Source organism: Pleurodeles waltl, chromosome 3_1 (assembly GCF_031143425.1).
Source record: "Pleurodeles waltl isolate 20211129_DDA chromosome 3_1, aPleWal1.hap1.20221129, whole genome shotgun sequence".
Lineage (NCBI taxonomy): Eukaryota > Metazoa > Chordata > Amphibia > Caudata > Salamandridae > Pleurodeles > Pleurodeles waltl.
The window spans coordinates 973737729-973760570 of NC_090440.1; the positions used below are offsets into that span (position 1 = coordinate 973737729).

General features: G+C 57.9%; 1 protein-coding gene across 1 annotated transcript in view; it reads left to right on the forward strand.

Moving 5' to 3' along the window:
- ARID1A (AT-rich interaction domain 1A) overlaps positions 1–22842 on the forward strand; it is a 593039-nt gene that overhangs the window by 2117 nt on the left and 568080 nt on the right. The gene's annotated exons all lie outside the window — the stretch shown is intronic.

Here is a 22842-nt window from a genome sequence, read left to right on the forward strand (position 1 = left end):
TTTTCAGAGTGTAGCTGATCTGTTAATGCGCGTGAATCATGGGGAGAGGGGTACCGAGCTCGGTTGTGCGACGATAAGGGGTGTCCACTGTATTGGGTTACAGTTATCCTGCCGGACAAGGTTTGTCTCCCATACTTCTTCCTTCTGCTCGTTTTTTTGCTATTGTGTTCTCTCTAAAATGGCTGCCTGTGCCTTGTTCTCTCACTGTCCTCCAGGCTTCACGAGCGTTTATGAAGGTAGTTATATAGTGTGGATTTTCATGCTGTAGCGCCCAGTGAGGCACTGTAAGGGGTACCCCTACACCGGCTGGTATGGTGGGGGTCGCTAGAGAATGCCGGGTGGGATTCAGCCTTAGCGCTGATTAGAGTTCCGCTGTCAGCGAGGGTGAGGGGCACTTTGCTCACACCCCTGACAGATGTGCCCTGGTTGGGGGAGGGGCTGTACACAGAGCTCCCATAGGTTGGGGAGGGAGGGCTGTACTGGTGTGTAGCCCCATGATGTCCTGTACTGGCTTGGGGGCGGAGAGGGCGGCTGTCTGCACCCTGCTGCACTCGGCCTCATGGCCATGTTGTAAACAGCCATCTGATCTGAGTAAGCGCAGATTGCTTCGGGATTTGAATTATGGAGGTAAAAAATCCTTCTATCAGAGGCAGGAGACAGTTGGTCTTAGCTTGACATCCTGTGTGTGATCCGATTGGCTCCCGCTCCGGTTCCTGGCCATTTATAATTGCCTCTGATGTAATGGTCCAACCACCCTGCTGATGAGCTCACAAACCCTCTTCTATACTAGCTTCATTCCTGTAAGAGTACTGCCTGGACCTACACCCTCCGCCAGTGTCAGTGACCTTGGGAGGTTCAGTGGCGCTGTCAGCAGGGGCACACAATAGATAAGACAGTAGCCACCTGTGCAATGCCAGCATCTTTACCTATTTTGTTGTCGCTTGCTTTTCCGTGGCTTTACAACAGCACTGACTAGTTACTTTATTTCATTAAGTTGTTTTACGCATCTTTACAAGACGTGGTTCAATCGGGTCTTTTTCTCGCCTTAAAACTCGCCTCTTTAATAACCTAGATTTGCACTCTGTTTTAATTTCAGGTAGTTTATTTGTTCTTGTGCGGTATATTCTGAAGGCGCAGGCCTGGTGCACGCAGAAGCCTGTTCTATTCAGGAAATCATATTTATTAAATTATAGAAAGTTCTGTGCTTTCATGGCGAATGTCGGCCAAGGGCCTGAATAAAAAAAAGTATGTGGCTTCTGTTTAATGGTACTTTTTAGTGTGTTGCTTGCTATTCCTTGACATAGACCATACCCTTTAATGTATTTCATACACGCAGATATAGCTTCCTTGCGTTGAAATAAGTTTCAGGTGCATCGTCTGTTCGTCAACCGTGTTCAAGGTATTGTTCCTACACGCTGACTGGTCTTCTGCTGAGGGGGTGATGATGATGATGATGATGATGATGATGATGATGATGGAGCAGTTTGTAGGCACTGGGTATGACTATGAAATTCTTGTCTCGCTATGTTGGGGTCTCATCAGATTTATGTGCGTGTTAGTTTATAACCACCCTCTTTGTCGGGCATCTTCATTCCACGTTTTGCAGTTGCTTTAAAGAATCTCTCATGGCACTTAAACTTTGGTTATCCAACTGAAGAAGATTTGAGTTGTACATTCACCACGCATCTGAAGGGGGATCCTATGTGCCTGACCCACCCAGACGTTCATTTCATGGCTCGCTCCCCAAACGGGACGGGCTTTTAGATGTCCCATGTTTAGCTCAATACTCTTGACCGTCACAGTTATTAAAATACCTCTTGTTTTGTGACCGATTCCTTTGGGAAAACTGTCGATGTTCTGCTAAGCCCATAGTATGCAAAAATATGCAGATGCACCGACCATCCGCACACTCAAGCACATTGAATCTCTGGAACATCAATGACCACTTCTTGCTTGCTCGCAGGGCAGTACTGCAGGTGGGTCCGCTTTTGGGAGTGGGATGGTTTAGATGCAATTCTCCAATACTCTTGGGTCTATCCTTTTTGAAAGGTAAATTCTCGGGCATTTTTATCTTGTCAAGTTGGGAGACATGGCTGAGCGTTTGCTGTTGTAGGGGGTGGGATCAGTTAGTTCGTACTTGTATTTTGATTGTTAAATACACACCTCAGACTACCCGTTCCTCATGTTGCCTACCCGTTCCTCATGTTGCCTGCGCCTACGTGATTTTTTTTTTTTTTTTTAATTTGGTACTTTTGATGGGGTTTGAGTCAAACGCTTGTTTGGACAAATGGGTCCATTAAAAAAAATAAAAATCTACCATGCTACTGTATTATTAATGCTTTAACAGATACATTGAAGTACAGAATAGGCCAACAGACAGGGAGGCTGACGTTTTTCTTGACTGTCAACATCTGACAGATGGACATCTTAGCATACCAAACTTGTCTCAGCCCTGTAGAATGCTTGTTTTGAAGGGAATCGGTCTTTCAACATCAAATTCAGTGTTTTCTGCTTTCTGGATAAATCGTAATAGATAGGAACACATGCTCCCTATACTTGAAGCTGGTCAGCAAGGGAACGTTTAAGACTAGTGTTAAGCATGGCTTTTTGGTAGTGAGTTATGGAGTTTCACTTACATTAAAATGATTACATGTTTAATTCTCACTGAAATGATGAAGTAGCAGAATTTATTGCTGGTTCAGCTTTGACTTTGCATTTTTATCGGTGTTGGATTTGGCTTGCTTTTGCTATCTAACAGTTTCTATTGGGATAATGCTGTGCTTTTGGCAAATTGTGGATGTAATGGCTATATGGTTTGCATGTAGAAAGCATATTTGAGTCTGGCATTGTTCAAAAAGCTATTGTATTTGCATACAGGAAACCCATCACGGGACTCCTAACACATACAGAAGCCTTACTCTTGTGAATACTTTAAAACTTGGGTTTAGGTTTCTCAGTTGATTTGCGCTTGTGCAGTTGACCTATGTTTTTTTTTTTTTTTTTTTTATACTAATATTGATTAAAGAACGTGAGGACTGTCGAAGTAAATTGTGACAGACCCACTTTCATTTAGCTTGCCTATTTTTAGCTGAAATATGGAGTCATTTCACGTTTCAGTACCTAAGAAGTACCTTATTTGTGCATCGCTTGTTTTTGTTTTTATTTGCTGCAGATCTATTGGTCGGACTTGGTCGTATAGTAGATGTAAATCTCTTCGCCTCACATGCAAAAATGCTGATGTATGCCACAGCGAACACAAATTAAAAATGAACGTAACTCCGCCCTGACGTCCTCACTCGTACAACGTAACATCATTCAAACACCCTTTGACTTAAACCCTACATAGAACAAAAATATAGCAAAATGAATGGGCCACCAATTATCAATGTTTCTGCTTCTAACACAATTACACGACATCCCCATCAGGTCAAATGGCTCAAGTAATGGATTAGTCCTATTTAATAGGACTGCTAGAGGTTTGCGTAAATCATAATTAAAATTAACAAACACGTATACAAAATTTAACAGAGCACGAATTTCTGCAATTTGACAGCATACCTATGCGTGCTGATGGCCTCTAAATTGTCTGGAAAAAAAAAAACAAGCTTATGTAATGCTCAAAATTATAGCAACAGACAGAACTGTAGGCCGCCTGTGTCTAATAAATAGAAAGTGCAACGGGAGCATGGCAAGGGTTTGCAAAACATGTGGGAACAGGCAAGTTGGAAGACCTTATTGATTCAGGCAAATTGCAGTGTTGGGAAAGTAGCAGCAGGTTTTCGTAGGTAGAGCCTGCTGCAGATGTACCGCTTAAAAGACCACCTGATGCTTTCCCCTAGGACCCGGGCTAAGCCATAGTTAGTCAAGAAGGGAAAATGGTCCACAATAGAAAGTACAAAATGCTGTACAAAGACGGGACGGTAACAACATCTATAAAGTACGTTTTTTTTTTTTTAATCTTAAAAAGAGGTTTTTATCGTGCAAAGGACTCAATTAAAGTAACTGACTTTGACATTAGAGGGATGTGCAGCGAGTTATTCCCAAAGCAGGCTCCTAGCTGATAATTTGTATACAGCGACGTACCATCATAGACTGTGATGCCAGTAGCTGATAGGGACAAAGTGCAATGATTATACTAACAGCAGAATTACTGTAAACAACAGAGGTTAACAGATTAAAAAAAATGGCATAGCTGCAACTGAGGCCGAAAAAAAAAAAAACAATGGGCGTGAGCAGATCTAGTTTAAACCATCCAGTTATATAGAGGGTGGGCGGGCTCGCTCGCTCTCCCCTTCGGAGGGAGGGAGGGGCGGGTGGGCGGGCTCGCTCTCCCCTTCGGAGGGAGGGAGGGCGGGTGGGCGGGCTCGCTCTCCCCCTTCGGAGGGAGGGAGGGCGGGTGGGCGGGCTCGCTCTCCCCTTCGGAGGGAGGGAGGGCGGGTGGGCGGGCTCGCTCTCCCCTTCGGAGGGAGGGAGGGCGGGTGGGCGGGCTCGCTCTCCCCTTCGGAGGAGGAGGAGGGCGGGCGGGCGGCTCGCTCTCCCCTTCTCCCGCGGGAGGGCGGGCGGGCTCGCTCTCCCCTTCTCCCGAGGGAGGGAGGGAAGGCGGCTCGCTCTCCCCTTCTCCCGCGGGAGGGAGGGAGGGCGGGCTCGCTCTCCCCTTCTCCCGCGGGAGGGAGGGAGGGAGGGCGGGCTCGCTCTCCCCTTCTCCCGCGGGAGGGAGGGGAGGGCGGGCTCGCTCTCCCCTTCTCCCGCGGGAGGGAGGGAGGGAGGGCGGGCTCGCTCTCCCCTTCTCCCGCGGGAGGGAGGGAGGGAGGGCGGGCTCGCTCTCCCCTTCTCCCGCGGGAGGGAGGGAGGGCGGGCTCGCTCTCCCCTTCTCCGGAGGGAGGGCGGGCGGGCTCGCTCTCCCCTTCTCCCGCGGGAGGGAGGGCGGGCGGGCTCGCTCGCTCTCCCCTTCTCCTGCGGGAGGGCGGGCGGGCTCGCTCGCTCTCCCCTTCTCGGGAGGGAGGGAGGGTGGGCGGGCTCGCTCGCTTCTCCCCTTCTCCCGCGGAGGAGGGCTCGCTCTCCCTTCTCCCGCGGGAGGGAGGGCTCGCTCTCCCCTTCTCCCGCGGGAGGGAGGGCTCGCTCTCCCCTTCTCCCGCGGGAGGGAGGGCTCGCTCTCCCCTTCTCCCCGCGGGAGGGAGGGCTCGCTCTCCCCTTCTCCCGCGGGAGGGAAGGAGTGGATTGCTCCCCCCCCCCGCCGCGCGGGAGGGAAGGAGTGGATTGCTCCCCCCCCCCGCCGCGCGGGAGGGAAGGAGTGGATTGCTCCCCCCCCCCCGCGCGGGAGGGAAGGAGTGGATTGCTCCCCCCCCCCCGCGCGGGAGGGAAGGAGTGGATTGCTCCCCCCCCGCCGCGCGGGAGGGAAGGAGTGGATTGCTCCCCCCCCGCCGCGCGGGAGGGAAGGAGTGGATTGCTCCCCCCCCGCCGCGCGGGAGGGAAGGAGTGGATTGCTCCCCCCCCGCCGCGCGGGAGGGAAGGAGTGGATTGCTCCCCCCCGCCGCGCGGGAGGGAAGGAGTGGATTGCTCCCCCCCCGCCGCGCGGGAGCGAAGGAGTGGATTGCTCCCCCCCGCCGCGCGGGAGGGAAGGAGTGGATTGCTCCCCCCCCCCCCGCCGCGCGGGAGGGAAGGAGTGGATTGCTCCCCCCCCCCCCGCCGCGCGGGGGAGGGGTCGAGGAGGAGTGGATTGCTCCCCCCCCCGCCGGCCGCGGGAGGGAAGGAGTGGATTGCTCCCCCCCCCCCCGCCGCGCGGAGGGAAGGAGTGGATTGCTCCCCCCCCCCCCCGCCGCGCGGGAGGGAAGGAGTGGATTGCTCCCCCCCCCCGCCGCGCGGGAGGGAAGGAGTGGATTGCTCCCCCCCCCGCCGCGCGGGAGGGAAGGAGTGGATTGCTCCCCCCCCGCCGCGCGGGAGGGAAGAGTGGATTGCTCCCCCCCCCGCCGCGCGGAGGGAAGGAGTGGATGCTCCCCCCCCGCCGCGCGGGAGGGAAGGAGTGGATTGCTCCCCCCCCCCCCGCCGCGCGGGAGGGAAGGAGTGGATTGCTCCCCCCCCCCCCCCGCCGCGCGGGAGGGAAGGAGTGGATTGCTCCCCCCCCCCCCCCCGCCGCGCGGGAGGGAAGGAGTGGATTGCTCCCCCCCCCCCCGCCGCGCGGGAGGGAAGGAGTGGATTGCTCCCCCCCCCCCGCCGCGCGGGAGGGAAGGAGTGGATTGCTCCCCCCCCCCGCCGCGCGGGAGGGAAGGAGTGGATTGCTCCCCCCCCCCCGCCGCGCGGGAGGGAAGGAGTGGATTGCTCCCCCCCCCCCCGCCGCGCGGGAGGGAAGGAGTGGATTGCTCCCCCCCCCCCGCCGCGCGGGAGGGAAGGAGTGGATTGCTCCCCCCCCCCGCCGCGCGGGGAAGGAGTGGATTGCTCCCCCCCCCCCGCCGCGCGGGAAGGAGTGGATTGCTCCCCCCCCCCCGCCGCGCGGGAAGGAGTGGATTGCCTCCCCCCCCCCCGCCGCGCGGGAAGGAGTGGATTGCTCCCCCCCCCCGCCGCGCGGGAAGGAGTGGATTGCTCCCCCCCCCGCCGCGCGGGAAGGAGTGGATTGCTCCCCCCCCCCCCGCGCGGGAAGGAGTGGATTGCTCCCCCCCCCCCGCCGCGCGGGAAGGAGTGGATTGCTCCCCCCCCCCGCCGCGCGGGAAGGAGTGGATTGCTCCCCCCCCCCGCGGGAGGGAAGGAGTGGATTGCTCCCCCCCCCGCGGGAGGGAAGGAGTGGATTGCTCCCCCCCCCCGCGGGAGGGAAGGAGTGGATTGCTCCCCCCCCCGCGGGAGGGAAGGAGTGGATTGCTCCCCCCCCCGCGGGAGGGAAGGAGTGGATTGCTCCCCCGCGCGGGAGGGAAGGAGTGGATTGCTCCCCCGCGCGGGAGGGAAGGAGTGGATTGCTCCCTCCCCCCGCCGCGCGGGAGGGAAGGAGTGGATTGCTCCCTCCCCCCCCCGCCGCGCGGGAGGGAAGGAGTGGATTGCTCCCTCCGCCGCGCGGGAGGGAAGGAGTGGATTGCTCCCTCCCCCCGCCGCGCGGGAGGGAAGGAGTGGATTGCTCCCTCCCTCCCCGCCGCGCGGGAGGGAAGGAGTGGATTGCTCCCCCCCCCCCCCGCGCGGGAGGGAAGGAGTGGATTGCTCCCCCCCCCCCCCCCCGCGCGGGAGGGAAGGAGTGGATTGCTCCCCCCCCCCCGCCGCGCGCGGGAGGGAAGGAGTGGATTGCTCCCCCCCCCCCGCCGCGCGCGGGAGGGAAGGAGTGGATTGCTCCCCCCCCCCCGCCGCGCGGGAGGGAAGGAGTGGATTGCTCCCCCCCCCCCGCCGCGCGGGAGGGAAGGAGTGGATTGCTCCCCCCCCCCGCCGCGCGGGAGGGAAGGAGTGGATTGCTCCCCCCCCCCGCCGCGCGGGAGGGAAGGAGTGGATTGCTCCCCCCCCCCCGCCGCGCGGGAGGGAAGGAGTGGATTGCTCCCCCCCCCCGCCGCGCGGGAGGGAAGGAGTGGATTGCTCCCCCCCCGCCGCGCGGGAGGGAAGGAGTGGATTGCTCCCCCCCCCCGCCGCGCGGGAGGGAAGGAGTGGATTGCTCCCCCCCCCGCCGCGCGGGAGGGAAGGAGTGGATTGCTCCCCCCCCCGCCGCGCGGGAGGGAAGGAGTGGATTGCTCCCCCCCCCCGCCGCGCGGGAGGGAAGGAGTGGATTGCTCCCCCCCCCCCGCCGCGCGGGAGGGAAGGAGTGGATTGCTCCCCCCCCCCGCCGCGCGGGAGGGAAGGAGTGGATTGCTCCCCCCCCTGCCGCGCGGGAGGGAAGGAGTGGATTGCTCCCCCCCCGCCGCGCGGGAGGGAAGGAGTGGATTGCTCCCCCCCCCGCGCGGGAGGGAAGGAGTGGATTGCTCCCTCCCTCCCCCCGCGCGGGAGGAAAGGAGTGGATTGCTCCCTCCCTCCCCCCGCGCGGGAGGAAAGGAGTGGATTGCTCCCTCCCTCCCCCCGCGCGGGAGGGAAGGAGTGGATTGCTCCCCCGCGCGGGAGGGAAGGAGTGGATTGCTCCCCCGCGCGGGAGGGAAGGAGTGGATTGCTCCCTCCCCCCGCCGCGCGGGAGGGAAGGAGTGGATTGCTCCCTCCCCCCGCCGCCGCGCGGGAGGGAAGGAGTGGATTGCTCCCTCCCCCGCCGCCGCGCGGGAGGGAAGGAGTGGATTGCTCCCTCCCCGCCGCCGCGCGGGAGGGAAGGAGTGGATTGCTCCCTCCCCCCCGCGCGGGAGGGAAGGAGTGGATTGCTCCCCCGCGCGGGAGGGAAGGAGTGGATTGCTCCCCCCCGCCGCCGCGCGGGAGGGAAGGAGTGGATTGCTCCCTCCCCCCGCCGCCGCGCGGGAGGGAAGGAGTGGATTGCTCCCTCCCCCCCCGCCGCCGCGCGGGAGGGAAGGAGTGGATTGCTCCCTCCCCCCCCGCCGCGCGGGAGGGAAGGAGTGGATTGCTCCCTCCCCCGCCGCCGCGCGGGAGGGAAGGAGTGGATTGCTCCCTCCCCCGCCACCGCGCGGGAGGGAAGGAGTGGATTGCTCCCTCCTCCCCCCCCGCCGCCGCGCGGGAGGGAAGGAGTGGATTGCTCCCTCCCCCCCGCCGCGCGGGAGGGAAGGAGTGGATTGCTCCCTCCCCCCCCCGCGCGGGAGGGAAGGAGTGGATTGCTCCCTCCCCCCCCCCGCGCGGGAGGGAAGGAGTGGATTGCTCCCTCCCCCCCCCGCGCGGGAGGGAAGGAGTGGATTGCTCCCTCCCCCCCCCCGCGCGGGAGGGAAGGAGTGGATTGCTCCCTCCCCCCCCCGCGCGGGAGGGAAGGAGTGGATTGCTCCCTCCCCCCCCCCGCCGCGCGGGAGGGAAGGAGTGGATTGCTCCCTCCCCCCCGCCGCGCGGGAGGGAAGGAGTGGATTGCTCCCTCCCCCCGCCGCCGCGCGGGAGGGAAGGAGTGGATTGCTCCCTCCCCGCCGCCGCGCGGGAGGGAAGGAGTGGATTGCTCCCTCCCCGCCGCCGCGCGGGAGGGAAGGAGTGGATTGCTCCCTCGCCGCCGCGCGGGAGGGAAGGAGTGGATTGCTCCCTCCCCCCCCGCCGCCGCGCGGGAGGGAAGGAGTGGATTGCTCCCTCCCCCCCCGCCGCCGCGCGGGAGGGAAGGAGTGGATTGCTCCCTCCCCCCCCCGCGCGGGAGGGAAGGAGTGGATTGCTCCCTCCCCCCCGCCGCCGCGCGGGAGGGAAGGAGTGGATTGCTCCCCCCCCCCCCGCGCGGGAGGGAAGGAGTGGATTGCTCCCCCCCTCCCCTCGCGCGGGAGGGAAGGAGTGGATTGCTCCCCCCCCTCCCCTCGCGCGGGAGGTGTGGATTGCTCTCTTCCCCCCCACCCCTCCTCGCGCGGGAGGTGTGGATTGCTCTCTTCCCCCCCACCCCTCCTCGCGCGGGAGGTGTGGATTGCTCTCTTCCCCCCCACCCCTCCTCGCGCGGGAGGTGTGGATTGCTCTCTTCCCCCCCACCCCTCCTCGCGCGGGAGGTGTGGATTGCTCTCTTCCCCCCCACCCCTCCTCGCGCGGGAGGTGTGGATTGCTCTCTTCCCCCCCACCCCTCCTCGCGCGGGAGGTGTGGATTGCTCTCTTCCCCCCCACCCCTCCTCGCGCGGGAGGTGTGGATTGCTCTTCCCCCCCACCCCTCCTCGCGCGGGAGGTGTGGATTGCTCTTCCCCCCCCTCCTCGCGCGGGAGGTGTGGATTGCTCTCTCCCCCCCCCCCTCTCGCGCGGGAGGTGTGGATTGCTCTCTTCCCCCCCCCCCCTCTCGCGCGGGAGGTGTGGATTGCTCTCCCCCCCCCCCCTCTCGCGCGGGAGGTGTGGATTGCGCTCCCCCCCCCCCCCCCTCTCTCTCGCGCGGGAGGTGTGGATTGCTCTCTCCCCCCCCCCTCTCGCGCGGGAGGTGTGGATTGCTCTCTCCCCCCCCCCTCTCGCGCGGGAGGTGTGGATTGCTCTCTCCCCCCCCTCTCGCGCGGGAGGTGTGGATTGCTCTCTCCCCCCCCCCCTCTCGCGCGGGAGGTGTGGATTGCTCTCTCCCCCCCCTCGCGCGGGAGGTGTGGATTGCTCTCCCCCGCCCCCCCTCTCGCGCGGGAGGTGTGGATTGCTCTCCCCCCCCCCCTCTCGCGCGGGAGGTGTGGATTGCTCTCCCCCCCCCCCCCTCGCGCGGGAGGTGTGGATTGCTCTCCCCCCCTCTCGCGCGGGAGGTGTGGATTGCTCTCTCCCCCCCCTCTCGCGCGGGAGGTGTGGATTGCTCTCTCCCCCCCCTCTCGCGCGGGAGGTGTGGATTGCTCTCTCCCCCCCCCTCGCGCGGGAGGTGTGGATTGCTCTCTCCCCCCCCCTCGCGCGGGAGGTGTGGATTGCTCTCTCCCCCCCCCTCGCGCGGGAGGTGTGGATTGCTCTCTCCCCCCCCCCCCTCGCGCGGGAGGTGTGGATTGCTCTCTCCCCCCCCCCCCTCGCGCGGGAGGTGTGGATTGCTCTCTCCCCCCCCCTCGCGCGGGAGGTGTGGATTGCTCTCCCCCCCTCGCGCGGGAGGTGTGGATTGCTCTCCCCCCTCGCGCGGGAGGTGTGGATTGCTCTCTCCCCCCCCCCCCCCCCCTCGCGCGGGAGGTGTGGATTGCTCTCTCTCCCCCCCCCCCTCTCGCGCGGGAGGTGTGGATTGCTCTCTCCCCCCCCCCCCCCTCTCGCGCGGGAGGTGTGGATTGCTCTCTCTCCCCCCCCCCCTCGCGCGGGAGGTGTGGATTGCTCTCTCCCCCCCCCCCTCCCTCGCGCGGGAGGTGTGGATTGCTCTCTCTCCCCCCCCCCCTCGCGCGGGAGGTGTGGATTGCTCTCTCTCCCCCCCCCTCTCGCGCGGGAGGTGTGGATTGCTCTCTCTCCCCCCCCTCGCGCGGGAGGTGTGGATTGCTCTCTCTCCCCCCCCCTCGCGCGGGAGGTGTGGATTGCTCTCTCTCCCCCCCCCTCGCGCGGGAGGTGTGGATTGCTCTCTCTCCCCCCCCCCCCCTCGCGCGGGAGGTGTGGATTGCTCTCTCCCCCCCCCTCGCGCGGGAGGTGTGGATTGCTCTCTCCCCCCCCCTCTCGCGCGGGAGGTGTGGATTGCTCTCTCCCCCCCTCTCGCGCGGGAGGTGTGGATTGCTCTCTCCCCCCCTCTCGCGCGGGAGGTGTGGATTGCTCTCTCCCCCCCCTCTCGCGCGGGAGGTGTGGATTGCTCTCTCCCCCCCCTCTCGCGCGGGAGGTGTGGATTGCTCTCTCCCCCCCCCCCTCTCGCGCGGGAGGTGTGGATTGCTCTCCCCCCCCCCCTCGCGCGGGAGGTGTGGATTGCTCTCTCCCCCCCCCCCTCTCGCGCGGGAGGTGTGGATTGCTCTCTCCCCCCCCCTCGCGCGGGAGGTGTGGATTGCTCTCTCCCCCCCCCCCCTCGCGCGGGAGGTGTGGATTGCTCTCTCCCCCCCCTCGCGCGGGAGGTGTGGATTTCTCTCTCCCCCCCCCCCTCGCGCGGGAGGTGTGGATTGCTCTCTCCCCCCCCCCCCTCGCGCGGGAGGTGTGGATTGCTCTCCCCCCCCCCCCTCGCGCGGGAGGTGTGGATTGCTCTCTCCCCCCCCCCTCGCGCGGGAGGTGTGGATTGCTCTCTCCCCCCCCTCGCGCGGGAGGTGTGGATTGCTCTCTCCCCCCCCCCTCGCGCGGGAGGTGTGGATTGCTCTCTCCCCCCCCCTCGCGCGGGAGGTGTGGATTGCTCTCTCCCCCCTCGCGCGGGAGGTGTGGATTGCTCTCTCCCCCCCCCTCGCGCGGGAGGTGTGGATTGCTCTCTCCCCCCCCCTCGCGCGGGAGGTGTGGATTGCTCTCTCCCCCCCCCCCCCTCGCGCGGGAGGTGTGGATTGCTCTCTCCCCCCCCCCCTCGCGCGGGAGGTGTGGATTGCTCTCTCCCCCCCCCTCGCGCGGGAGGTGTGGATTGCTCTCCCCCCCTCGCGCGGGAGGTGTGGATTGCTCTCCCCCCTCGCGCGGGAGGTGTGGATTGCTCTCTCCCCCCCCCCCCCCCCCTCGCGCGGGAGGTGTGGATTGCTCTCTCTCCCCCCCCCCCCCCCCTCTCGCGCGGGAGGTGTGGATTGCTCTCTCCCCCCCCCCCCCCCTCTCGCGCGGGAGGTGTGGATTGCTCTCTCTCCCCCCCCCCTCGCGCGGGAGGTGTGGATTGCTCTCTCCCCCCCCCCCTCCCTCGCGCGGGAGGTGTGGATTGCTCTCTCTCCCCCCCCCCCCTCGCGCGGGAGGTGTGGATTGCTCTCTCTCCCCCCCCCTCTCGCGCGGGAGGTGTGGATTGCTCTCTCTCCCCCCCCTCGCGCGGGAGGTGTGGATTGCTCTCTCTCCCCCCCCCTCGCGCGGGAGGTGTGGATTGCTCTCTCTCCCCCCCCCCTCGCGCGGGAGGTGTGGATTGCTCTCTCTCCCCCCCCCCCCCTCGCGCGGGAGGTGTGGATTGCTCTCTCCCCCCCCTCGCGCGGGAGGTGTGGATTGCTCTCTCCCCCCCCTCTCGCGCGGGAGGTGTGGATTGCTCTCTCCCCCCCTCTCGCGCGGGAGGTGTGGATTGCTCTCTCCCCCCCTCTCGCGCGGGAGGTGTGGATTGCTCTCTCCCCCCCTCTCGCGCGGGAGGTGTGGATTGCTCTCTCCCCCCCTCTCGCGCGGGAGGTGTGGATTGCTCTCTCCCCCCCCCCCTCTCGCGCGGGAGGTGTGGATTGCTCTCCCCCCCCCCCTCGCGCGGGAGGTGTGGATTGCTCTCTCCCCCCCCCCCCCTCTCGCGCGGGAGGTGTGGATTGCTCTCTCCCCCCCCCTCGCGCGGGAGGTGTGGATTGCTCTCTCCCCCCCCCCCCCTCGCGCGGGAGGTGTGGATTGCTCTCTCCCCCCCCTCGCGCGGGAGGTGTGGATTTCTCTCTCCCCCCCCCCCCTCGCGCGGGAGGTGTGGATTGCTCTCTCCCCCCCCCCCCTCGCGCGGGAGGTGTGGATTGCTCTCCCCCCCCCCCCCTCGCGCGGGAGGTGTGGATTGCTCTCTCCCCCCCCCCTCGCGCGGGAGGTGTGGATTGCTCTCTCCCCCCCCTCGCGCGGGAGGTGTGGATTGCTCTCTCTCCCCCCCCCCCCTCGCGCGGGAGGTGTGGATTGCTCTCTCCCCCCCCCTCCCTCGCGCGGGAGGTGTGGATTGCTCTCTCCCCCCCCCCCCTCGCGCGGGAGGTGTGGATTGCTCTCTCTCCCCCCCCCCCCCTCGCGCGGGAGGTGTGGATTGCTCTCTCTCCCCCCCCCTCGCGCGGGAGGTGTGGATTGCTCTCTCTCCCCCCCCCTCGCGCGGGAGGTGTGGATTGCTCTCTCTCCCCCCCCTCGCGCGGGAGGTGTGGATTGCTCTCTCTCCCCCCCCCCCTCTCGCGCGGGAGGTGTGGATTGCTCTCTCCCCCCCCCCCTCGCGCGGGAGGTGTGGATTGCTCTCTCTCCCCCCCCCTCGCGCGGGAGGTGTGGATTGCTCTCTCCCCCCCCCCTCGCGCGGGAGGTGTGGATTGCTCTCTCCCCCCCCCCTCGCGCGGGAGGTGTGGATTGCTCTCTCCCCCCCCCTCTCGCGCGGGAGGTGTGGATTTCTCTCCCCCCCTCTCGCGCGGGAGGTGTGGATTTCTCTCCCCCCCTCTCGCGCGGGAGGTGTGGATTTCTCTCCCCCCCCTCTCGCGCGGGAGGTGTGGATTGCTCTCTCTCCCCCCCCTCTCGCGCGGGAGGTGTGGATTGCTCTCTCTCCCCCCCCTCTCGCGCGGGAGGTGTGGATTGCTCTCCCCCCCCCCTCTCGCGCGGGGGGTGTGGATTGCTCTCTCTCCCCCCCCCCTCTCGCGCGGGAGGTGTGGATTGCTCTCTCTCCCCCCCTCCCCCCCTCGCGCGCGGGAGGTGTGGATTGCTCTCTCTCCCCCCCCCCTCTCGCGCGGGAGGTGTGGATTGCTCTCTCCCCCCCCCCTCTCGCGCGGGAGGTGTGGATTGCTCTCTCCCCCCCCCCCTCTCGCGCGGGAGGTGTGGATTGCTCTCTCCCCCCCCCTCTCGCGCGGGAGGTGTGGGCTGCTCTCTCCCCCCCCCCGACGCGGGAGGTGTGGATTGCTCTCCCCCCCCCCCCCTCTCGCGCGGGGGGTGTGGATTGCTCTCTCTCCCCCCCCCCCCCCCCCCCTCTCGCGCGGGAGGTGTGGATTGCTCTCTCTCCCCCCCCCCCCCTCGCGCGCGGGAGGTGTGGATTGCTCTCTCTCCCCCCCCCTCTCGCGCGGGAGGTGTGGATTGCTCTCCCCCCCCCCCCTCTCGCGCGGGAGGTGTGGATTGCTCTCTCCCCCCCCCTCTCGCGCGGGAGGTGTGGATTGCTCTCTCCCCCCCCCTCTCGCGCGGGAGGTGTGGGCTGCTCTCTCCCCCCCCCGACGCGGGAGGTGTGGGCTGCTCTCTCCCCCCCCCGACGCGGGAGGTGTGGGCTGCTCTCTCCCCCCCCCCGACGCGGGAGGTGTGGGCTGCTCTCTCTCCCCCCCGACGCGGGAGGTGTGGGCTGCTCTCTCCCCCCGACGTGGGAGGTGTGGATTGCTGTTCATCACCCCACCCATGTGCGGGATGTGTGGATTGCTCTCCCCCCCCCGGCATGGGAGGTGTGGGTTGCTGTTCACCGCCCCACCTGTGTGCGGGAGGTGTGGATTGCTCTCCCCCCCCCCCCCCTCTCGCGCGGGAGGTGTGGATTGCTCTCCCCCCCCCCCCCCCTCTCGCGCGGGAGGTGTGGATTGCTCTCCCCCCCCCCCCCTCTCGCGCGGGAGGTGTGGATTGCTCTCTCCCCCCCCCTCTCGCGCGGGAGATGTGGGCTGCTCTCTCCCCCCCCCGACGCGGGAGGTGTGGGCTGCTCTCTCCCCCCCCCGACGCGGGAGGTGTGGGCTGCTCTCTCTCCCCCCCGACGCGGGAGGTGTGGATTGCTCTCTCCCCCCCCCCTCTCGCGCGGGAGGTGTGGGCTGCTCTCTCCCCCCCCCCCCGACGCGGGAGGTGTGGGCTGCTCTCTCCCCCCCCCGACGCGGGAGGTGTGGGCTGCTCTCTCCCCCCCCCGACGCGGGAGGTGTGGGCTGCTCTCTCTCCCCCCCGACGCGGGAGGTGTGGGCTGCTCTCTCCCCCCGACGTGGGAGGTGTGGATTGCTGTTCATCACCCCACCCATGTGCGGGATGTGTGGATTGCTCTCCCCCCCCCGGCATGGGAGGTGTGGGTTGCTGTTCACCGCCCCACCTGTGTGCGGGATGTGTGGATTGCTCTCCCCCCCCCCCCCCTCTCGCGCGGGAGGTGTGGATTGCTCTCCCCCCCCCCCCCCTCTCGCGCGGGAGGTGTGGATTGCTCTCCCCCCCCCCCCTCTCGCGCGGGAGGTGTGGATTGCTCTCTCCCCCCCCCCTCTCGCGCGGGAGATGTGGGCTGCTCTCTCCCCCCCCCTCTCGCGCGGGAGATGTGGGCTGCTCTCTCCCCCCCCCGACGCGGGAGGTGTGGGCTGCTCTCTCTCCCCCCCGACGCGGGAGGTGTGGGCTGCTCTCTCTCCCCCCCGACGCGGGAGGTGTGGGCTGCTCTCTCTCCCCCCCGACGCGGGAGGTGTGGGCTGCTCTCTCCCCCCGACGTGGGAGGTGTGGATTGCTGTTCATCACCCCACCCATGTGCGGGATGTGTGGATTGCTCTCCCCCCCCCGGCGTGGGAGGTGTGGGTTGCTGTTCACCGCCCCACCTGTGTGCGGGATGTGTGGATTGCTCCCCAACCCCCCCTCATGCCGGAGGTGTGGATTGCTCCCCAACCCCCCCTCATGCCGGAGGTGTGGATTGCTCCCCAACCACCCCCCACCTCTGCAATGAACTCCCAGAGGAATTACAGCGGGTGGGTGAGGGTCGCTTATTTCAGACAGCTTTTAAGTCCCAAATATGTAGTGAGGTGCTTTATATTTCTGACCGTACGTTGAGTTGGCCACAAAGCATCAAGCTGGATGCAAATGGTAGTGTCCAAAAGGCTTTACTTAACCTAAAATACTAGTAAAACCTAATGCTCCCAATTTTTAACCAAGTATTTGTCCTGTTAAATGTAACTAGACACTTTTTTTCAGGGATTTGTGGTTCTCTTAACCCTTTCATGAGCACTAGTGAGCTCTAGAAATTCTAAATTATTGTAAGCATTCCCTAGTTGTTAGGTGGACGTTTTTCACACACACAGCCTTAAATGCAGGTTTTTTTTTTTATTATAATTTTTGTTTTGCCCAAGTACTGAAAGGGAGCCCCTTGCTGGCTAAATATTGATGCAAAGAATACGTTTGGTGAAAGGTTTTGTAGTTAGGATTCTGAATCATCAGGGTAGAAACCTGTTACAATACACCTCCACAATACAGTGCTGTGCTCTTAAAATGGCAGTTTCATTGAAAACAAACATCAAGACATAATAATCAGTGGATAGGAGCTACTTAATGTTGGTAGGAAGCCTCTCTTAGATGAAAATTGACAGAAACTCTGCAAACATTTATTAGTTACTACTTGGCCTCAAGTAGGCTGTTATGGAGTGTAGAATGTTCACAAAGGTGACCAGTCTGCATGTGATACAAGTATCCTGCGCTATTTAACGGATCATGTTGTCATCTTCCCCAAGCCCCGAAAACAGCACCTAAGGAACTCAAAGCAGCACTAGACTAGTAGCTCATATTCTCCTCAAGGTAAAAAAAAAACAGCCTTTAGGAGACACTATGAGTGTTCTAGGACATAAGAAAGGTTGTACAGGATGTTAAAAGGTTAATTTCCCCAGGCTCTAAATGTTTCTTATTATTCCCCCTCACTAAAGCTGCTACACCAGTGGTTCCCAACTTTTTTAAACTTATGTGGGACCCAATTTTATCATTACTGGAACTCGGGGACTCAGGCCTAAACATTAACAATACACACAAATAGAGAAACATGCATACTTTCAAACACATACACAAATGATAACTCGTTTTATTTAATTTGTAAACAAATAAAATATATATATTTTTAATTTTAGTACAAAAGTTGGAGCTTTTCTAAATTCAGTTGAAGCCAGACATTGTCCATACTATGTTCAGTTTGATGCGCCTGTACTGCTTACACAAATCAATCTTAAGGATACTGATTTAATTTTAGCCTCCAATTTCAAAGTCTTGGCATTTACAGTACGTTTTAAAAATGTCAATTGAACATTTAGGCACTGTATTTATTTACATTTTATGAATCTGTTAATAGTTACTTTTCTAAGCAGTCACAGCCCCTCAGGAGGCTTCATGGACCCCCAGGAGTGCCCAGACCCCTGGTGGGGACCCACTCTCCTACACAGTTTGGGAGAGTGGCTCATAAAGACTAGACCCAAGCCAGATGTCTTTCTGAAAATAACTATAAAGACTATCCCTATATCTTCGAATCACCCAATATTGAGCCATAAGTTACTGACAAATAGCTCAGTCAACATGTTTTTTCTAACTAGTTGTTAAAGCTTCCAAGGATGGTAATGTAGGTAAACGCAGCATGATTGAACAAATTAGTTAATAGACATATACTTGCATCAATAAAGTGATTGATCTAGGTAAAGTAATGAAATTCTATTGAACAGGGCCACTGGAATTATGTGGCAGGGGAGGGCCAAATTGTGTGGCATGGTTAAGTTACTTAACCATCAAGAAAAGACAAATTATGCTGCATTTTTGGTATCTTTTGAACCATTGAGCTAGAAACAAATGTGTGTTTGTTAATATCTGCTGATTGTGCAGCAGATGCTGGATTATGTGGCACATCTACAATTATGTGAAAATCTTTGCGGCCGTGCAACCGCATAATTCCAGTGGTCCTGCTGCTAAATGTATGTTTGCTGATGCTGCAGCCAAGAGCATCCGTAGCACTGCGGCGCAACAGCACCACTTGTGGCTGCTTACACATTTACATAGGCTCACATCCCATACGTGCTTGCTCAACTAAACATCAAATACATTAGCCCACCTCTCTTCCAAAATGGCAGACTTTACCTACCAGCTGCCTCTCAACAGTCAGCTCCAAAACCAATACAAAAACACCCCATCGCACTTGAAACAAATATTACTATTAGTTCACACAGATTACTAAAATAGTTGCAAATAGGTTTAAAATGAATAGTGTATGGCTTGTTTTCATATCATAATTTCTCATTAAGGATGAACTTATCGTCCCGATAAAGACTGCAAGGAGTATGTCAGAGCCAAGTATAACAACAGAACAAGAGACAGATGCTATACAAGTCCAGTGTCCAACTTTCAAGAAAAGCTGTCGTACAGAGAGTTACTGTCAGATCTAACAAATGATCGACATTGTAATGCGAGGTTGATGCGATCTGCATGTAATGACACTGGCTGCCACTGATGCTGAAAGTTATGTTTACTTTGGGAAACGAAAACTGATAAAGACCAGAAATGACGGACTTATTAAACTATTTAATGTAACCTCACATGCCTACCAACACAGTTACAACCTGTAAAACAGCTTCCTGAAACTAGGTTCTCAGCATCGGAACGTGCTCTCAGGAGACGTTTATTTCACAGCTCAGATTTTAGAACATCTCCTTCCCCTAACTCAACTTCTTCAAGCTGCAAAATTCATTGAATTATCCCTCCATCCATCCCTCTCATTGATAAGTTTTAAATCTGTGCTTTTTTTTAAGGTAAATGTTCATGGTGTGTCTCACTTGCTATATGACTGTTTTGGCTAAACTACTGTAAACCCGTCAAGGACATTTATTCGACTTTAGTTAAAGGTGTGTTTTACCCCAGTGATATACCTGATCCCGAGCCCATCATGTATTTATTCGACTTAACTTAAAGGTGTGTTGTACCCCAGTGATATACCTGATCACGAGCCCATCGTGTATCCTTTGCCTATCAGCAAAATTGTTTATAGGTTAACCTTCTTGCACAGTGACTGCATTCCCTTCAGCACCATTAATTTGTCTGAATTGTCATTGAACAAGAATTCTCAAAAATAAATATGAAACCAAATCCGTAGTGAACCATGTCCCCAAAATACGTGGGAATTAGTAGTTTTGCTTTGGGGGCTGTGATAAAACAATTTTTCTCTGAGTCCATCTCTGAAAAAAACACATCTCTAAATTATCGGTAAAGTATTTAGGAAATTCAAGAAATCATCTGCATCTAAGGGAAGTCACCTTTTATGGAAATGTAATATACCCTTCCTCCATCTCTTACAGTCAACATCACCTACAGAGCTGTCAGTAAATTGCAGCTTTAGAAATAAGGAACTTTTTCATGAGCCATGGTGTAACACGTTGCGACTATTACACGAAAAGAGAGTTCTGGGAGTGTATCCACCCCATTCAATCTCTCTTGTACATGAAACTAAAACACAACGTTTATGGGGAACACTTGGGACGGGCCTCTCTGGCCCGTTTCAGAGGTGAGTGGGTCACCGACTGGGTGATCAAATTGTAGGCATGGAAAGTGGTTGTGACGTTGAAGTGTTCAGAGACAGGTGGGGGAGTTTCCTTTACGGACTAGGTGGTCTCACACACATTATAGCGTCATACTTCATTTGACCACCTACCCTCACCCAGGTAAGATGATACCACCTGGGTGGACTCAATCTCGTTGTTAAAAGAACTCTGAGGGGGTGCTAAAATTGTATCTTTATGGATAAAGCGGGGAAACTTGAAAGTGCAGTGCTTACTAAACTAATAACATCACGTTTTGAACCAATGCAGAAGACATGACTCCAGTTCTTAACTCTAAAATTGCCTTTCTGATCACAATCACTTCACTGAGAATTGTTAGCAAGATCCAAGCGGTTACCACACAAGAACCATATTTTCAAATTCATAAAGACAAAGTGAAAATGAGATCAAACCAAAGATAGCTAACGTGGTAACAAAATCCCGTGTTATGCTATTCACTATGTGCGACAAGCAATAATATACTATCTAGAAAGGACAAAGGCCTTCAGTAAGGAAGACAATTTTTGTTTCCTTCTCACATGCAAAGAAGGGTTCTCCTGTCATTAGGAGAGCTATCGCAAGACGGACAGTACAGACAATACATCACTTCCACAAGTCAGAAGGAGCAACACTCGAAAAGACCACAAGCACACTAAACAGGGAAGAAGAGAGCAACTCTAGCTTTCTTAGGAAGCATGACACTAGACATATCTGCGCAGTAGCCACGTGGTCTTCAATACACACTTTCACAAAACATGACTTTGTGTACATCCAAGTCAAAAAGGAGGCAGAAGTGGGACACAGAGTATTGGAACATTTGTTTTTAAACACACATTCTAAAGGACCGAGCCTACCCTCTGGACAAAATACTGCTTTTTAATCAGTGCAGAGCTTTTAGCTGTCTGCAGGCACTTAGTGAACTTAAAACCAGCCAATTGCTAACCATTGGTTAGCTTTCTTGTCACTCTTGTGCTTACTCTTCTTATTTGATAACTTGCATTGCTCTTACACTTGTTTGTCCCTCCCCTGGAGCGTAGCGTCTTTACCGTGCTTTGGTTAGCCAACTTGTATTTTTTCACAGCTAATTATTAGGGAACCTACTTTTTTAAATTTTTTGTTAAAGACACAATCAGAATGCTTGTTTCATTCCTCTTTTGCTGTTGTGTGCTGCTCCCACTAAATACCCGCCCTATGTGCTCCATGTTGCTCCCTCCCACCCATTTGTTCTGTGTGCTGCTTTTGCTGTCACGCCTGCTCTTCTCCCTAAACCCTGTCTTTTAATTTTACTTTTTAGGGTCGAGCCTGCGTTGCATGCGCTTGCGCATGCGTTTCGCAGCGAGACTCTTTTGTATTTAGAAAAGGGCTCGGAGCCCTGTCAACTTCACGCCAGTGTTTTTTATTGGTTTGTGGGCTTCCCTAATAAAATCTGCTTGCTTTCATTAGTCGAAGGCACGCATATGTCATGCCTTTTCCAGTGGCTAGCCCTCCTCCAGCGCAGCGACCAAGTACAGAAATAATACGAGGCTCGCTGTTTTCCATCGGGCTCGTGGACTTTTTTTTCTCTAATTTACGAGCCCGATCTCGCTTGGCAGAAGTCGAGCGCTTTACATACTTGATTTCACTTTTTTGGATTATGTACATAAATGCACTTTTGCCCGATAGGTGAAAAGTCGGGTTAGGAGTTTACAACGCGATCAGCTCTAACATGAGCAAACGCAAGACCCGTTGCATTGTAAATGCTTGTTTTTAATTACCCCACTCCCTGTTTCTTTGCTCCCACATGCTTTTTCGTTGCACCACCAGCACCCTGTGATCTGCACTAGTTTTATTGTTGCTGATGGCCTGTTCTGCATGCGAAAAATGGCTTTCTCGCAAAAGAAATACACCTATAGTATTTATTTTCTGATCCGGTCACAGATCTGTAAATAAACCGCCACTTAAATATGTAAATAAAAAAGAAAGCAAAATGGTGCACTTATTCTATAGGCGCAGGCATGTGTGGTGACTCGAGCGCAGACGTCATCACACATATGAGCACCACAGAGTGACACAGCCATCAGAAGAAGCTGCCTATTGTGCCTTTTATTTTTGCCAATGCTCCACAGCATCAGCAAAGAGCCTTGGCAAAGCGAGTTGGTTTAAAAAAAAGTGCAACAAATTGACTTTGGCAATGCTTAGTGGCTTTTTTTTTTGGGGGGGGGTGACCATTCCAAAACATATTTCGGCCATCTTAAAATGGTAAACAAAAGCTGTCAGCCACCTCATGTCACATTAGTGGCCATGCACGGTGATGTGTGCATATATGTTGTAACGCTGGTAATTATGCATGCACGCGTACAAAGCATTTCAAGAGACATATAACAGCTGGTGCAGTTCATGTTCTGAATGGTGTGTTGGTGTTACCATTTCATAATGGCTTCTGTGTAGCATCAGTTTGCTTTCGTCTGGTGAATGGTGCTCTTATTCAGAAAGTTTTTTAAAGGGCATCCATGTGGATTTCGCGTTTTGATGCTATGAGATTTGACTTTGTGACCCATGTTTTATTCTCTGGATCTGGCAGATGGAGTTTCACCAACTAGTGATTGTGTTTGGTGGTGGTGAGGGGTTGCTAGTTAGATTTCATTTAGCTGTTATTCTTGTAAGGTGATGCAGTTAGTGTCATTGGTTGAATTGAGGATTTGTTTTGTTAAGTCCTTTTAGCCTTTGATGGGCGATAACAACAATTTTCTTGGAGACATTTGTCCTAAAGTAAAGGAAGCTTGTGCACTAGAAAGGGACGATACAAGGTGGTGTTTTCACAGTTGAATCTCTAGCTGGAACTGAGGTCTAGTAGACTGTCTCGGAGCAGTCTGTCTAGGGTTCAGAATGTGTTGTGTGAAAAGTAGATTGGGAGGCAGATGCAGAGCTTGAACATTTAGCGACTCTACGATTTTGATGATTTTGGCTGGGCACTGGTATTTCTGAGTATTTTAGTCTATAGTTGCCTTTAGTGAATCTTGTTTCATGGTGTTATCTCTTGTATAAGTATTTATATACTTCATACGATTTGTGGGGTCAAAATTCTGCGGATGCTCGTTCACTTGTGAGATTGGACTTTTGGGAAATAAGTGATTGAGAGTTAGCTAAGCCAAGTGTCTCTTTTGGAAGCTGGTTGAAACGCTTCTTGGCGAAAGGGAATTGTTCGTCACCATGCACGCGGTGGAATACAGGGCACACCATTAGTTGGTGTGCCCTTTGCTCCACTGTGCTGCTTCAGTGGGCGTACCAGATGCTTAATTCTGCTATTGGTTCAGGTCGTGTGCTATATGTGTGCAGTTGGGGTTTTATA